This window comes from Canis aureus, chromosome 24 (assembly GCF_053574225.1).
Source record: "Canis aureus isolate CA01 chromosome 24, VMU_Caureus_v.1.0, whole genome shotgun sequence".
Lineage (NCBI taxonomy): Eukaryota > Metazoa > Chordata > Mammalia > Carnivora > Canidae > Canis > Canis aureus.
This window is the reverse complement of record NC_135634.1, coordinates 47,405,635-47,424,128: the sequence shown is the minus strand read 5'-3', so window position 1 is coordinate 47,424,128 and position 18,494 is coordinate 47,405,635. Positions and strand designations below refer to the sequence as shown.

Genomic DNA, 18,494 nt, shown 5'->3' with positions numbered 1-18,494 from the left:
ATTTCACTTTCTAGAACTGAGTTCAGAGTAGCATTGAACACGTTTTTCCACGTTGGGAACGTACCACTTGGCTGCCAACCAGAGATGGTGATCAGAGGGGCAGAATGGACATCGGTTATGGGCATTGGGGCGGCAACCGGGACATTATGAACTGCGTGGTCTGCTCAGTGTGGGACAGTGCCAAGAGTGCCCTATGGTGCCAATTTCTGAGTGTATCCTTTGAAGTGGTTCCTTTCACTGACTTTGTGAATTCCTTCATCATTCATGGCCTCTGCCAGACTTTGTTTCCAGGTGCCAGCAGAGTCGGGGGAAGAGGAATGGGCCCAGGTGGCACCGCCTGCTCCTTGGGGCCCTCTAGTTGTCATTCACAATGAAGGTATTATTTTCAAGAGGTATCCAAGCCTCAATTCTCCAGGTAGTGCCTATTTCATAGTTTATACAGGGATGTCTTAGTAAGAGAAACTTTGGGGAAGCAGGGCCTCTTTGAATGTAGTTATATAAATATAACCACTTACAGTTAAAGGGCTGGAGGAACTTAGTTTGGTGGTTATAGGACCGGAGGAGGCAGACAGGGAAAGGAGACAGGAGTTCTGTCCACCTAGCACGATCTCCACCGTTTTGGGAGAACTTTGCTCATCTGTCTTCCAGTCCATTTCTTGGCCCCCACGGACGCTGCCTTGACAGTGTCACCGCTGGCTATAGCATACGGGGTCTCAGGTGTGTACCTGACTCAACACAGGCAAGAGTGCTTTGTGGGGTTTTGGGCTTTGATTTGAGAAAAAGAAGTCAGCCTCCTTCAGGGCCCAACATTTAGACCTGCAGCGGTGGTTTCTGCCACATGGGCTAAAGAAGCAAAGGAAGCTGAGCAGGGAGATGGGGGATGAGAGACCCCTAAGGCTGCAGTCCTCACCCCAGATTCATTTGCTTCTGAAGTCTTGACGGATTCTTACTATTAAGTTCTTGAGACACCCCCCCCCCCAAATTTTAAACACATGGCCTCTTTTTGCTCACACTATTTTGAGTTGGGTTTCTTTGGGTTATTTGTAACCCAAAGAGTTCTCACTGCTGAAATCTCAGGAGATTCAGAGGCAGATCCACGCAGGGCATGACCCTAGCCCAACTGAGGGGAATGCTGCTCAGTCAGGGGTCATAGCAGAGGGTCAGGCCTCTGAATCATTGCGGGCAAGACAGGAAAATTGGAGATGAAATTTCCCATGAGGATACAAAAAGGAATGGGTCTGCCATCTTGCCTAGAAAGGCGGTTAGAAAATCCTATCTTGAGAGTCTTGCCAGTGAGAGGAGCTTCAGCCCAGCGTGCAGCCCTTAGACTCCAGTGTTTCTGTTTTGGTAGAAGTGTCTGATGAGACACGTTTCCTTTGTGAATCAACGTGCCCTTGTGTGATCTACATACCAGGGATCACTTTGCTATACGTAAAGAATGGATGTAAAACCATGAGCTAAAATTTCTTCAATGAACGCCTTTTGGATTCATGGAGTTAGTTAATGACTCATTAATAGAACCAGAGTTGATGATCACCTGAAAGCCTTAGCTATGAAGATCGAAGTGATAAGAATATTAATTGGGCATGAGTTATAGGGGCAAATTCAAGCTTACACCAGGAAAAAGGAAAAACAGTTTCAAAGCATAGACATATTTGTGGTCTCAGAAAAAAATGTAAAGTATGTCCAGCATCTGGCCGTACCCAGTGGCCTTTTCCCTACTGGCATCAGAGCCTTTATTTCCCACAAATTTATTTGGATGAGACAGGGGCAGGCTGCTCTTCAGGGAAAGCTGGCAACTTTGCACATCTCCATCTTTTCCTTCCTCCAAAGGGCACCTTTATCTTGGAAATATAAAACGTGTAAGCTTGGAGAGAACTAAGGTCACCCAACATTCTTCAGCGAGGACTCTGGAGTGGGTTTCCCTTGTTCCACAATCCCCCTGAAGTGTACATGAATATTGTGTATTACATTTTTCTTGGGAGAAGATCACAGCTCTCATCAGGTTGTCTCAAGACTGGTGACCCCAAACTGGTTAAGATCCACCATCCAACCCACTCCTTACAGATGAAGAGATGGAGGCCTAGGGAGTGGAGAGTTTGGTGATGATCCTGTGGATAGGTGATAGCAAAGTCTGGATGAGGAATGAAATCTCCAAAGTCCCAGTACTCTCTTCCCCTATTATTGTGCTTTGTAAAGAATCCACCTTAGGTTCTTAAGGACACTTAATTTGCTTTAAGGAAATGTGACAGCTGTAAGACATGCTTTCCTTAACTGAGAATTAATGAGAAAATAAGAGCTCTCCAGCTTCTAGAACATAAGAAGTTATTTTAATGCTTTTGATTGTGACTTGTATTAAAAAAACTACTACACACCAATGTTCTTAAGGTCTGTGTAAATATTAACTCATTACTCTTCATATTGGGCTCACAAGGCAGAATTTTTTTTACTTGAGAATTACAATTTTCTCCTATTTCCATTAGATTTAAGGCATCTTAAGAGTTAAAACTCATAGAGCAAAACAAAATACCGAGGAATGAATTTAAAAATCTATCTAATAGGAGGGAAAGGATCTTAAATGAATTATTTTCTACAATGGGGCATTGAATTTGGCATTAAGATTCCAGGTCACAAAGGCACAAGGGAAACATAGCTTTCATTTTTCATTCATGTACCCAAGACGAACTAGTATTTATTCTATTTTGCCATAAAAGAAACACAGGAGCTTATTTAACATTTGTTCTCAAACAAATAACTTGGCATTTCACCATCGTTTACCTATTTACAGAAGCAGGGCAGTAATGGGGGGTGCCCCCTTCCCAGGAAAAGCAGGATGTGCTGTGATGAGAATATAGGACATTTTGCCAGCCCAATGCCATGCAGGTGAGCCCACCAGAGAGGTGAGGGCAGGTGGGAAGGCTTGGAAGCAGCTCACTTTGCTTCCATCTTTTGGAGTCTCCTGAAGAAATCGTCCTTCATCTAACCGTCACCCCTCATGAACTCAGCTCCATTGGTATGCCCACCCTTTCAGCTTCGTATCTTGTCATGGTAGGTGAGTCCTCACTGAGATGACTTCCGGGTCTCCCCAGTTCTGTTGCCCAAATGCCATGACCCCCACCCCCGCAAACCTACCATGTGTCTGTCGTGGCATCCTGGGAGTCAATGCAGGGTGTCTGATGGGCCATCATGAAGATTTCATGATGAAATAATTTAAGAACCAGGTTACTGATCAGGAAATTGGTACCCAACTACTCCCTTAATTCCTTTAATCTGTCATCCACTCTTGTAACTCTGCCTTTTCCAAGGTCGCCAATGACCACAAGGTATGGTGGGAAAATTACCAAACTGATCTATTAATTTTTACAAAATACACTTACAGTTTTTCTGAATATACACATGATACAGTTCTTTGAAAATATATGAAAAATACAAAAAAAAAAGAATACAGATAATTCTGAAGTCCCCTTTCATCACATTAGAGATGTAGCAATGTTGTTGATGTGTTGTTTTAATTTTCCTTCAAGAAAGAACCTACCATTCAGCTACAAGAAGTGTAGTGGTTAGCACCCTTGGGACCTGCCTCAGCAATGAAGAAGAGGCCATTCTCTCCTTGGGCAGTCCCTTGCTAATGATAGAGTATGGTCAGAATATTAGGACTTGGTCATTCCTGCTCAATGAGACTCTTCTAATGGGCAGCCTTTACTCTAGAGCTCTTTCCTGGGTTGGCAGAGGCCAGAAAACTCTCTAAAGTGTTGTTCTCCATGTTCCATGGGAAGGCCTGGGGACAGTTTACCAAGTAACAGTTACCCCTGTCCTGGTAACAGGGGCACCAACATCACCAAGTTTAAGGGGGGCTCTCCTACTTTGCCCCACTCCAGGATGCCACGACCCTGAGCCTTTCAATCCCTTCTTCCACCATCTGCCATGATGATTCAGGCATGTCCTGTTTGTTCCATGTGAGCTGTTCATTTCTCCTTGGAGCTGCCATGGGCTGGGGCTGATAGTAGGAGAGACAGTCACAGAGTTTGGCTCATTGACAGCGAGTTTTATGGACTTTGGAGACCCTAAAGCAATAGATACCCTGGGCTAGCACCTGATCATCAGAAGCCAGATGGTCACAAGTATCAACTGGCAAAATTGGAATGGCAGTGAGGGGCATGAGTTGTGATGATAATTTCAGAAAACATGGTATTCGAGGGGAGGAAAAAGGATGAGCCTCCAACAGTGGTATTTCATATATAAATTCAAAAGGAAGTGAGAATGGAGGAGCAGGAGGCTGAGGACAGTCATTCCAAATAAAGTCACAAACTGTTGCCCAGGTCCTAGACCCAAGTCAGGCTTCAGACTGGAAACCCATATGTTTAAAGAGCTCCCCAGGTTCCCAGAAATAAAGCCCCCCCAACATTGTCCTAGCTATCTACCATGACAATACCCCCAGTGTCTCCCCAAAGGGTCTGTGGTCATGTACTCAAGTGCCTAGACACTGTGGAAAGGAGAATTCCAGGACGTTTTGAGGACCAGTACTGAAAGAATCTGTGTTGACACTGTTACTCAGAGACCAAAAATGTCCCATGGTCCCCTGTTGGAATGAGGGTGTTTGGAGACCAGCTAAATGGTATCCTGGTCAAAGTCCACCTTAGAATGCATCAAGTGATTTGGTGAATCCATCTGGGAGACTTTTCCTTAGCTCCCCATTAAATAGTTAGGATCAATATATTTGAAATAGTTGGAAGAACCTCCATATTGGTTCAGTGGTTCATGAAATGAGAGCTATCACAGTGGTGGTGGTTACACGGAAGCCCTGAAACTGCCCCCTCCCCCACCAAAGATAACAAATAAAAAATAAGATTACAGGGGCACCTGGGTGACTCAGTCAGTTTGGTGTCCGACTTCAGCTCAGGGTCCTGGGATCCGGCCTGTGTCAGGCTCTGCACTCAGCAGGGAGCCTGCTTATCTCTTTCTCTCTTACTCTGCCCCTCCCCCTGCTCATGCTCTCTCTTTCTCGCTCTCAAATAAATAAATAAAATAAAATAAAAAATAAGATTACCACTTATGAGGGGAAGTAAGGAACAGTAGTGTATCATCAAGATCTAAAATGCAGGGTACCAGTTCCAACTATAATCACAGTTAATTTGCCAGTTTGGCTTCTGCAGAGACCAGGTGGACCCGGAGAGGAAGTCTGGACGACTGCAATTTCAGACAAGTAGTAGTCGCACTGAAGCTGCAGCCCAGGATGTGGTGTTGACGCCGCAGAAGGTGAATACGTCATTGATTCGGTGGCTGTATTCTATCTCAGTCAGGGAAGAGGCTCGGAAACCATTCGTATTCTCCTTTTATGGACACTAACACACATTCACAGTTTTTCCAGGAGCTGAATGCGTCAGAGAGCTTTGGCTTCACCTGGACGTCCTGTAGAACATCACGTTGATCCATTACATCAATGACAGCGTGCCGTGGTGAGCGAGAGGTGGCTGCTATGCTGGAGGCCTTGGCAAGGCACATGTGCTACGGGGTGGCAGGTAAACACTCTGGAGGTTGAGGGACCTGTTACTTCAGTACAGGGTTTAGGGCCTCAGTTGTCAAGGACACGTTCAGAATGCCCTCCAAAATAGAAGATGAATTGTTGCATCTTGTATCCTTTTCTGAAAAGAAAGAAAGGAAAGGAAAGAAAAGAGAGAAGAAAAAAGACCTATTAAGCTTCTTTGGGTTCTGGAGGCAACATATTCCACACCTAAAAACACTGCTCTGGTTCGTTTGCAAGGCGGTGGCATGCAAGGTGGTCAGTTTTGAGGAGCCTCAGAGCAGTACAGGGATCTTCTCCTACCTCTAGAATCTCCATGACCTGTCTGTTTTAGAAAGGCCTGACCCACAAGCCTGGAATCTCACACAACATAGCATCTGCCCAGAAGGGTAGAAGGAAGGTGGGAGTGAACCCCAGCATGCAGTGTTGTTGCAGTGAACACCCTGAACCACACTGTGCCCCCCGTAGGAAGAAGACTGCATCCTGGAACCTAGGGCAACGTAGGCATGCCCTGCCTTACCCCAACTTCCGATGACCCACTGGGGACTTGGTGATTCCTGTCCCGGCAATTCTGGGCTCTGTGGGGTAAGCTGTTGTGGCCTCTAGATGGGATGCACTCTTGTCAAGGGACACAGCAAGAGCTACCACTGAACCACAAGCTGTCCCTGCTGTTTTGAACTCCTTGTGTCCACAGGTCAACAAGCAAGAAGAGTTTTTTTGTTTTGTTTTGTTTTTTTAGGATATTTATTTGAGAGAGAGAGAGAGAGAGAGTGTGTGTGTTTCTCTCTCTGGGGGAGGGACAGGGGGCAGAAGGAAAGAAGGAATCTCAAGCAAACTCTGCACTGAGTGTGGAGCCTGATGAGGAGCTCGATCTCACGACCCTGAGATCATGACCTGAGCCAAAACCAATAGTTGGGTGCTTAACTGACTGAGCCACTCAGGCTTCCCAAGAGGAGTCCTTATGTGGGCAGGAGCCATCACCCCAGACCCAGAGGCAAGGTGGGAACTGCTGTTACAACACAAGGGCCAGGAAGGGACACGTGTGGAACCCAGGCGATTCACCGAGACATCTCTTGGTGTTTTCTTGGAATTAAAAAAAAAAAAAAATCTCTTCTTCCACCAAAGTAGCTTCTCAATGGATTAAAAAGTTTAAAAAATCAGATATAAAAAAAAACTGTTAGAAATTAAAATCGACGACTGTAGGGAAGAAATAACATTCTAAACTTAAAAGTGATAAAAGCAATCAACACATGGGTATCACTGAAAACGGGAAATTGTGAATGCGAGAAAAGTGCCAGGATAAAGAGGCCGACAGCAGGCTGGGGACAGACAGTTCTAACAAATACAAAACATGTATTTCCTCTCATTGGGGCTGTGGACAATATTTTATATTTTCCGTGTTTTCTCCAAGATGGCCATGTAATGGCCTTCCAAGAAGTCATAAATTCATTTTAAACAGAGAGGAAGAGAAACATAGCATTTTTTTCCTTTCCTGAAAAAAATAACACTTGTACAACAGGCAGTTTAAAGAAGTACTGAGATAAAAGACTTCAGAAATCAGTTTGGATACTATCTCTGAACTACATTAATGTTAAATTAAAGAATGCAGGGGGTGCCTGGGTGGCTCAGTCGGTTAAGCATCTGCCTTTGGCTCAGGTCATGATCCCGGGGTCCTGGGATTGAGCCCCGCATTGGTGCTCTGTGTTCATCGGGGAGCCTGTTTCTCCATCTCCCTCTGCTCCTCACTCTCAAAAAAAATCTTTTTTAAAAAAGAAGAAAATCTTAAAAAAAAATGAAAGAGCATAAAATTTAAGTTTTGAGGACTTTCTACGGTCCAGGAAGAAAGCACTGCTGTCACATGCACGCGCCAAGTCTGGGTCCCCAACACTCCCCTAAAAAGGATGCTGAGAATACTCTGGATGGAGAAGCAGGCACATAAACATTTCAAAAACTAAACATGGGATTAGGATCTTCACAGCCCTGTAGCTAAACAGATGTTAACCAGCAAACAGACAGAAAGTAGAAATTTTGGTTTGACAGTCAACCCAAAACAAAACCTCCATCCTTCCTCACAGGGACAACTCTGCGGATCAGGCATAAAGGTTGTGGAGCAGAACTTACCATTTCCATCTCCCAGGTTTTTTTTTTTTTTTTTAAGATTTTATTTATTTATTCATGAGAGACACAGAGAAAGGCAGAGACACAGGCAGAGGGAGAAGCAGGCTCCATGCACCGGGAGCCCGATGCGTGACTCGATCCAGGACCCGGGGATCATGCCCTGAGCTGAAGGCAGGTGCTCAACCGCTGGGCCACCCAGATGTCCCTCCACCTCCCAGTTGTAACAAAGGGAGCGAGCTGCTTCCTCAAGGGTGGCTCATTCATCGAATTCCCTACCAGGCTGACTTCAGGAACCGGGAGACCCAGAGCTGGGATGAGCCGCCAGGTTGCGTATGGTCTACATGATTAAAATGATCAAGTTGAATCTGGAAGGATGTCATTATTCTCCCGAGTGTTGCTCAGTGACAGGGAGGATAACCATATGGTGCCCACCCCAGGACCGTCTTGATGTGCTTCCTCTGAACGATGGAACATCGAATGTGATAAAAATGCTGCAACTCGCGGGAGACCCTCTGCACGCAGGGGCTCAGAGCCTGCGATTTGAGAATTGCCATTGCATGCTTTTTGAGGAGGCAAGGCTGCTGGTGCTAATGATCCCGGGGGCTGTCTCCCAGGAAGGGAACAGTCTGGAGACCGCCTAAGCCCCACCAACGCAGTGGCTTGCAGAACGCCACCTTCCTCCGTGCCAACTTGCTACGGAGGCTTGCGGTGGCAAAGCCATCCTGCTGGGCTGGCAGCTCCTGCAAGCGTATGCCTGCCTCTCTCTGACCTGTGCTGGCATCCTGTTTGATGTGGCTGACGGTGATGAGGCTGAAGGGACACGGGGGGTCCAGGGAACAAATAAATCTCTCCTCCCCCGATCAGATGTCAGGCCTGAACTCCGTTGCAATCTGCGTTCTCATGAGCGATAAACCTTCCGGGTCTGGGGCCACTCCGGTAAGTCATCTTCCCTCTTAACAGGCTGGGCAGCGCTCTGGTCCAGCCAAGACAACGACACATGGTTGCCAAAGTCCTTGCCCACATCCCAAGTCAGTATTTATTATGATGGTCTCCGAATGGAGATTTTTCTGATTTCATGATTTGTTTCACATGTTATTAGCTGATATTGTACTGTAAGATTTGTTTCTTCTCGCTTTGTTTGTGTCAGTCAGTATTTTATCATTATTTGTTTTAAGACTTAAATTGTCCCTTGGGATGCCTGGGTGGCCCAGCGGCTGAGAGTCTGCCTTCGGCCCAGAGCACGACCCTGGAGTCCAAGATCGAGTCCCACATCGGGCTCCCTGCAGGGAGCCTGCTTCTCCCTCTGCCTGTGTCTCTGCCTCTCTCTCTCTCTCTCTCTGTCTGTCTCTCATGAATAAATAAATAAAATGTTTTTAAAAAATTGTCCCGGATTTGGCTGGCAGGTGTACCTTCAAGGCGGTCCTGTGTCCTTTGACACGTTCCCATCATTCTTGGAGCAACACTTACCTTCAGATGTGACGAGATACTTCAGTTTCTTCTTCAAGACTTTTTCCATCTTCAGGTCCCAAGTCAACCATTTCTTTTAAGAAATCCTGGTTCTCTTTACTGGGGAATGCTCTTTAGAAATCAAGATGGAGGGATCCCTCGGTGGCTCAGTGGTTTAGCGTCTGCCTTTGGCCCAGGGCATGATCCTGGAGACCCAGGATCGAGTCCCACATCAGGCTCCCTGCATGGAGCCTGCTTCTCCCTCTGCCTGTGTCTCTGCTTCTCTCTCTTTGTGTATCTCTCATGAATAAATAAATAAAATCTAAAAAATAAAATAAAATAAACAATGATGACTTTAAAAGCCATTACACTTAAAAAAAAAAGAAATCAAGATGGATGTGATAGGTACTTATTACCACTTGATATCATTGATTCTATGGCCTCTACGAAGACAGAGCAAAAGAAATATATCCATATCTTACCCCCAGCTATCTACTATCTATCATCTATTTCTTTCCCTCCCTCCCTTCTGTCCTTCCTTCCTATCTTTAAAGCCACATGTTCATACTGTGATCTCTAGTACATCACTTTGGGTTCACTCTAAACTTTCTTCTTTCCATATTTTTAAAAGATTTTATTTATTTTAGAGAGAGAGCTTGAGCAGGGGGAGGCACAGAGGGAGAAGGAGAGGATCCCAAGCAGACTCCCCGCTGAGCATGGAGCCCAATGCAGGGCTTGATCTCATGACCTGAGCTGAAACCACAAGTTGGATGCTTAACCGACTGAACCATCCAGGTGCCCCTTCTTTCCATATTTTTAATTTCCTCCCTGGATGAGAAGTCTGGCTCCCATGATCCAAAATACAGTTACTTATTTCCTCAGTTCAGAGCAGTTTCAGAAATGCTGACCTATGTCCCTGAGACAACTAAACCTTAGAGTTAGAGTTCAATTTTTGTTTACTGTTCTTTCTGTCTCTGGCCTAAGGACACAGAGCCAAAATATTGTTTCTAAATGTTATGGGGTCTGTTGTCCGTCCTCATCCTTCAGTGTGGTTATGCTATTTGTTTGAGATCACATAATAAGTTTCATTTGTAAGTTGAGTTCTGTGCGTACTTTACTGCTGGTTCTGGTCTCGTTCTGATTGATTTTATGTCTAGAAGACATTAATTAATGTGGTCCCAAAGTCAGCACTAGACTCACAGGTACCTTCCCTTCCTCATCCTTTCACCCCGTAATCTTGAGGGTGACCAACGCCATCAGTTTATCTTTTCACACAAATGGGCAGAAATATACACACATATTTTCTTATTCTCCCCTTTTTCCTACACAGGAGGTAACATACCTCAGGCCCCTTTTGCATTTGGCCTTTCTGTTTCTAATGTCTCCTGGAAATCCTTCCATATCCTTTGATCTTTGCCATCGCCTTCCTTTGGACAGCTGCATAGTACTCTTGGCACCATATGGATGTGCCACGGGTTTTGCATCCACCGTCTCAGGTATGGGCAACTAGACTGCCTCCGATTCTAACTGTCGCTGCAGGGAACCACCTTGTCTTCATATGTAGGATTGCTAGATCACATGATAAACACATATGTAGTTCTACTAGATGTTGCCAAATTCCTCTCCAAAAGGGTTGTATTAATTCGCGTCCTTGCCAGCAACACAGGAGAGAGCCTGTTTCTTCATAGTTTCACCAATAGAACGTGTTGTCATACTTCTGAATTTTTGCCAATCTGATAAGCGAGAAATGGAATCTCTCTGTAGTTTTAATTTACATTTCTCTTACTAGGAGTGAGATGGAAAATATTTTCATGTTTGTTGGTCATTTTTATATCTTTTTGTGAGTTGTTCATGTATTTTGCCCATTTTTCTATCAGGTGTTTGATCATTTTTTCCTCCATTTTAAAGAATTCTTTCTATTGGAGATAGTATCCTCTATCCCTGATAAATGTTATGAATACATCCCCCAAATATCATTGTCTCTTAGCTTTACTTATGATTTTTTTTCTGTACAAAAGGATCTTTTTGTATATATTTATGGAGTCAAGTTGAGCACTCCTTAGTTTTACTGTTTTTCCCTTTGTTATCATAGGTACAAGCCTTTCCCTACCCTCAGCTTAAAGGGAATTCGCCCCTGTTTGTATACAGCATATACATGCCTTCACATTTCCTCATTCAGTCACCTGGTCCCCTTGGACTTGACTGTTACATATGGTGGGAGGTGTGGATCTAATTTTATCTTTTCCCGAATGATAAAGTTGGCTTTATGCCATTTATTAAAACGTCTGTCTCTGCTCTGGCAATTTGGGATACTATCCTTATCATATATTAAGTCTCCATATGTACTTGGATCTATTTGGGGATTTTTAAATTCTATTCCACCTGCCTATCAATTCACTGTTTTACTTCCAGAGGCCTTACAGGATATTTTCCTATCTGAAAGAGCTGGATCCCATCATACATTCCCTCCCACGTGTCCCTAGCTTCCCTCCCACGTCTCCCTCCCACGTTCTCCCATGTTTGATTTTCCACGTCAATGCCAGAGTCAACTTTTCTAGCTTCACAGAATTACTTGTTGATATTTGTATTGGCATTTTGATGAATTCATAAATTAATGGGGAGGGAACTGAGATCTTGGGATTGAATCACCTGCCCTTAACTCCCATCATTCAGCTGGTTTCTCTGATACTCTGGGTATGATTGTGTGAATCGGGTCCTTGGGAAGCAGATCAGGACTGCAAGAGGATCCTGGTGGCTCGATGTCTATGAAAGTGACTAAAAGTGCGGACATGATGCTATCGGACACAGGGAAGTCGGGCTGTCGATGTAATGAAACACATCAAAACAGACCGCCAACGGCAGTCTATGGGCTGATAAACCAGAACTGAATGGTAGACACAGTATTTAGACACATGGAAGACCCACTGGAAAAAAGGAACAGAAAGTTGAATGGTGCCCCCTCGGGAGCAAGAGCTGGAGAGATAGGAGTGCAAGCAGGATTTGCTGCCTTGCACGAATATTCTTCCTGAATTATTTCTCTTGTTTGGACCACGAGCAGGTTTTATTCTGTTGAACAACAAATCAATTAATGACATAAATTCCAGATTAATAATGGTCCTAGACAACCCTGTCATATAACCCATTAAGGCCTCAATGGCAGCCTGTGGGAACTCAACGTCAAAAAATGCAACGAGAAAGCAGATGCTGACAAAGAGGGCAAATGAAGGGAATGGTTAATTTGGAGGCTGGCTTACACACCAGGAAGGAAATTTATTCCGGGCATCACTGTTCTGCAGCGAGAGGGGGATTCGTCAGCCCGCATCAGCTGGCTCCCTAATTATATCCTTGCTCATCCAAGACCCGTGGAGGCGTCAATCACCCTTGTCCAGGACGTCATTCTGAGCACAAAAAAACCTGTCCTTTCTTGTAAAGGCGCTTTCTAGGGTTGTCAGCGGACACAACAAGCAGTTGAAGGTGGAAAAAAAAACCCATGGTTGTTCACACAGCTGTTTTGTTTATAATTGTTTTGCTTATTATTTTTTGAAACAGATGGGTTATTTTGATGTCAGGTAACTACGGTCTCCGAGTCCCTGAAAGGCTGGAAGTCGAGCGGCGTTGGCGGAGCTCGGATGCTCGGATGCTCCCAGCTGGGGCGCCAACAGCCAGGCAGGGGCAGAGTCACGCAGAAAGACACCGTGCAGGCCGCAGGGGCTGTTTCCTAGCCACCTTCTTTCCTGGTAGAGTCAATCTCCCTACAATTGACCCCAGGAAGAGTCAGCACCTGAAAGTTCATGCTGAATGGAGGGTACCGATCAGGTGAACTTACCCATCTCCAAATGCGCACGATAGACTTATTTCAAGCGCCAGCATCAATCAATTTGTCCTGACCTCCTGAAAGGCAGTTTGAAAAGCGTTTGGCTTACCTCATTTAGTATAATGTCCTTCAGGTTCATCCATGTCCATGCAAATGCCAAGGCTTCCTTATTTTATGTTTTTGATAAAAATAATATACATTTGAAGTGTGCATGATTCGGAACACCCATACATAGTGAAACTCTCACCAGAATCAAGCTAATTAACATATGCTCTCCTAGTAGAATTATTGCTTATTTTCCACTATGATGGGAGCATCTAAAATCTACTCTCTTGGCAAATTTCCGGTATTCAATATAGTATTAGCAACTTCAGCTGAATGCTGTGCCTTACACCTGTAGCCCCGTTCATCCTACATAACTGCCACTTTGAAACTGTTAACCAAGGATATCAGCTTTTTTATATTTTTTTATTTCTTCTTCTTCTTTTTTTTTAAAGCTTTTATTTATTCATAGAGACACAGAGAGAGAGAGAGGGACAGAGACACAGGCAGAGGGAGAAGCAGGCTCCATGCAGGCAGCCCGATGTGGGACTCGATCCTGGGTCTCTAGGATCACACCCCGGGCTGCAGGCGGCGCTAAACCATTGCACCACCGGGGCTGCCCGGATATTCGCTTTTTAAAAATATATTTTTTTGTTTATTTATTTTAGAGAGAAGTAGAGCACAAGTGGAGGGAGGGAGAGAAGGACTGAGTGAGCGAGAGAGAGAGAGAGAGAATCTTAAGCAGACTCTGTGCTGAACACAGAGAACTCAGGTGTCCATCCGACTACCCTGAGATCATGACCTGAGCCCAAACCAAGAGTTGGATGCTTCACCAATTGAGCCACCCAGGGACCTTCTTTTTAGATTTCCTTCTTTTTAAAGGCTGAATAATATTCTTCCATAGAAAGAAACGATTACATTAACAAAAGGCACAATCCAAAAGCGATTGTCATAGGGACCATTAGGTATCAAACAGTTAATACAGAAAGCGTTTGAGAATCAAAGGAGAATCTCACAGAAGCTACACTGGAGGACACATACCGTTCTCATGATTCAACAGATCAAACAGAAAAAATGATGCAAGACCTGAGTAATACATTAGCGGTAATTAGCAAGTACGCAAATACTTAATGCGCTTTAATTAGTTACTTCTATCAGGTTTTGCTGAACACCTGCTTTTTGTGGTATATTGGGGAATTAGCGATGACTAAGCCAAATGAATCTAGGTCTCGGGGAGGTTATTTCAGCAGTGGGCAAGGCCACCTGCAAGCCACGCGGGAGGCTGGGAATAGAGTTTGAGGCACTAATGGCCAGGGCTGACCACATAATTTTCAGGATCCCATGCCAAACGACCATCCAAAACCTCTGTTTGAAAAGCAAAGGCAAAACTTTTCCTTCTTCTGCGGGTTTTCTCTCTACCTGCCTTGGTGGGTTTTATTTGCTGTGTAACGTTAGAGATGCTGATGCTCACAAAGTGCAGACGGATACTCCCCAGTGTCTGAGCCCTGCCCCCAGACTCAGTGCACCTGAGGTGCACCTGCTGACCCCTTCGCCCCCACTAAATCCACACCCAGGACCCCCGTTACAGTTGCTGGGTCAGTGGAGAAGGTGATGGAGGAGAGGGTGGGAGGTGAGCCGAGGCTCTAGGACCCCAGTGCACATTCCATTGTCCCATGGCACTTCACTCATAAAACACAAGTTCAAAGAGATAACTATAAAGAATTTTAAGACATCAGCCACAGAGACTTAAACTCCAGGTGGGGGGCCCCCGGCTCACGAAGCCAGCTCTGCTTGTGGCCTCTGTCATGGAGGCAGGTAGGGGAGGAGGAAGCGGAAACATGCACCAGGTGAGCCAACCCATAGCCTCCACCCCTTGCGAAAGGCTGCTGGTGCTCTGAATTGTTACCAACATAGTAAGCCAATGAGTTCCCTAACTGGTGCCAACTCAGAGCATAAGGGCTTTTAGCAATTCCTTAATGCTATCCTGATATTTTCAGCCTCACTTGTTTTTATTTGGAAATACAACAGAGCAGAGGATGAAAGAGTAATTTTGCCTAGAATATTTAACAGGAAATATGAGTATGAGCATAACAGGCCTTTCCTATATATGTCATATTTGAAAGACACTTGCACCATCAAAAATGTACTATTGCCAATCTAAAAATGATTTTAAGGAAATATTAATGTGTATTAACCACTTCTTTCAACATGCCCGAAAATAACTTGAGCTTTCTCATTCCCTCCTACCATTCTTGTGATTCCAAGATTCCAGGATTTTTTGTTCTTGTTTCTTTTCTTGCCTTTTTATCCCCAGTACCTAGAACAGAACCTGGAACACAGTGTTGGTAACTGTTTCTTGAGTGACTGCATGACTGTATTCAGAATTGCCACTTGGGTTTTGTAAGGTAACAATATTCATTATAAGTAAAATCAACACAGAAGGGCGATGCCTCATGAGCCTCATTAGAAGGGTTTTTCTCTCCCCTGTTGTTTTGTAATAGATGAGTAGAATTTGTTTTGTAAGTTGCTTAAACATGGAATTTAGGAACTCTTGTTTATTTCAATTCTGGGTTGGGCTGAAAACAGTACCTTTGACAGCAGAGTTATGAAAAGGATCAAGTCAGGTGTCTCAGATGCTTAGACTGAATGTCCTATCTGGACAGAGGCTGAGACAGAGAAGTTGGAACCGGAGTCTACAGCCCAAGTATTTCTACCTTAGCGCCCAAATAGTCCTTCTTTGAGTTGGTGGCAAGCAGGTGGAAGAAATTGGCCACATGCCCTTCTAGCATGTGATCAGGGATCTATATAAATTAGAGAATGAGCTCCACTGTTAAGCCTGGTGATCTATCTATTAGACAAAAGCCAAAGAATGCCCTTTTAACCAATATGTCCAGCTTCTACAAGCCTGGGGCACAAAGTCATCCTTATAGCGAAACCCCAAATGCCATGCCGGGGCTCTACTGTCCCTGAATGGCTAGTAAAGGGATCTTTCATCTTGAGGTCAGGTCTAGTGCTTCTGGACCTTTGGCCAGGGTCTTTCCTAATGCCTAGCTAGAGTGCCAGTTACTCCAGACTGGCCTTTTCTCTCCCTATGGCCCATTGAAGATTATGTGCCTGAAGATGAGAGAGCCTGGTAGAGAGTCATTGTACCTGGGGCAGAGAGATGCCCAAGGTTAGTTACCACAGAGTGAGGAGGATATGGCTCCTTCTGGAGCTGTCTCATTAAGGGTGCTGATGGTGAGGTTGGGGGGCTCACTGAATGAGTCATTCAGTTCAACAATATGCAAGGAATTGCTTGATTCCTGCCAACAATCATGTGAGAATAGAAGGAGATCCTTCACTCCTGGAGCTTTCTGATGAGACCACTGCCCTGGCTCACACCATGGCAACCCTGTTAGATGCAGCTAAGCCATGCCCAGACTCCAGATCCACAGAAACTGTGAGATAGCAAATGCATATGGTTTTAGGCTACTAAATGCATGATAATTTGTTACACAATAACGGATAACAAACAAAGGGGTTTAGTCCATCTTTGACCAAGAGCATATAAATCCTGACTTCCCTGCATATATTGGGAAAGATTATCAGATGCCTTCCACCTTAAAAACACGAGGTCATCCCTGATTCCTTTTTAAATACAACATAGAGTTAATCACTGGCTATATAAATAAGTATTCAGAGCAAATATCCTTGTTATCATCCTGGTGTTCTAGGAGCAAATGCAAAACATGATCAGGAGTAAATCCTGCTAAGATGTCGTTAATCAGTCAAGCTTGGCATGTGTTCAACCAAGGAAGAAAGCCTGCTCCACAGGCCAAGTGTGTGGAGAAGCAGCACAGTCCCTGTTTGTCAGCAAAGCTGAAATAATAAAGCAGGCTGGACTCTTTAAAATCGTCAAGCAAGGGAAGAGGCTCACAGTGTCTGGACAGTTCAGTGCTGTGTGTGTGTGTGTGTGTGTGTGTGTGTGTGTGTGTTTAAAGTAGTCCCTATGCCCAGTGTGGGGCCCAGTATGGGGCCCAATGAGGGGCTTGAACTCATGAATCTGAGATCAAGACCTGAGCTGAGATCAAGAGTCGGGTGCTCAACCGATGAGCACCCCCAGGCGCCCTCTGGGCCATGGTTTTATCCCAAGTATACTTTTGCCTAGAAGATGGTTCATCCCTTTTCTGAAATATGTAAATTCTTCAGAAAAGGATAGCTTCCCAAAGATCTTTTAAAGAGATTAAAACACTACAATTTTGATGAAACATCCTAGATTAAAAAAAAAAAAAATCTGTAACCCAGTTCCTAAAAATAACTTGATTTCAACATCAGGACTGTCATTTCAAAAGGTTTCATTCTTAGCAGGAATTAAAAACGAGAAAAGGTGAGCTCAGAACACCAAAGCCTGGTTCTAGAAAAGATGTCTGTGATATAATATGCATGCAATAACATTGATATGCAGGTGGAAGGACCACTGTTGTAAAATGAATGGGCACTCCACAGCAGAAACACAAACAACTACATTTCCTTTACCAAAGATGGTTTTAAGTGGTCTCGGGTTTCTTTCTTACATACAGAAAAAGACCCAGAAATAATTTTGGTCCCTTCCTGTGATTTCATTAAACGCTCTTGCTCACCACACAATTCCCCTGGGTTCTCGTCACTATGGAATGGTCTATGAGGAGAGGTGGGGGTGGATCATTTGTCTATAAGTCCAAGAAGGAAGTTGAGGCAAATGTGAGAGTGTCAAGAACCCCTGTGGAAATCTGAAGGAAACCACACACACTGTCTACAGACAAAGGCAAACTCATGCAGGCCCATGTTGTGCAATAATTTCTTACCATGTCCTTGGTCATTGTGAATCCCAAAACAGGAAAACCCCAAATGAAGGAAAGTTTTGCTCTTGGTTCACACCCACTCTCTAGGGTGGATCTCCTAGGCTCTTAGATTTATCATAAGACCTAGGATCATGTGCCCCTTCGTGTCACTAGGCTTTATTTTGTGCATTAGGCTTGGGCCAAACAGCCACAGACTGGCCTGGGCATGGCTTGTCAAGACTGCAGCGAGAGGAGTGACTTCAGGTTTTCCCAGATACCAGGCTCACCCCCCACCCGCTGCCTCCTGTTTCCCCTGCCCGTTCCTCCTTCCAAGCCGTCTCCCAATCCTGCCCACCTACCTTCCATCCTTACTGTTCCGATTCATTTTATGCAGATATGCCTAGAAAGAGAAATGCTCCTAATGTTTCATGAGTTATGACATCATTCATTTAATAACTATTCATCCTTGTGACTTAATAAATACACATTATGACCTCATAGATTACCTCTTGTTTCATAGTTCGGCATTTTACTTACATTTAGGTCTATGATCCATTCTGGTGCAAAGTCTGTGTCTAGATTCATGATTTTGCCTGTGATGTCCACTTGTTCCAGCACCATTGGTTGAGAAGACTATCCTTTCTCCACTGAACTGCTTTTGCTCCTTTGTCAGAGATCAGTTGGTGACATGCATGTGGGCCTCTTTCTGAGTGCTCTATTCTGTTCCAGTAATCTGTCTTTTCTTCCACCGATG

The 18,494-nt window shown here is 44.6% G+C and overlaps 1 long non-coding RNA gene across 1 annotated transcript; it reads right to left on the bottom strand.

Moving 5' to 3' along the window:
• Window positions 1-5,050: 5,050 nt before the first annotated feature.
• On the bottom strand, window positions 5,051-18,170 carry LOC144296268 (uncharacterized). Its single transcript, XR_013363435.1, has 2 exons — window positions 18,100-18,170; window positions 5,051-5,642 (listed from the first exon to the last, which is right to left on the bottom strand). It is a non-coding gene; the product is annotated as an uncharacterized LOC144296268 (long non-coding RNA).
• Between the last annotated feature and the right edge of the window lie 324 nt (window positions 18,171-18,494).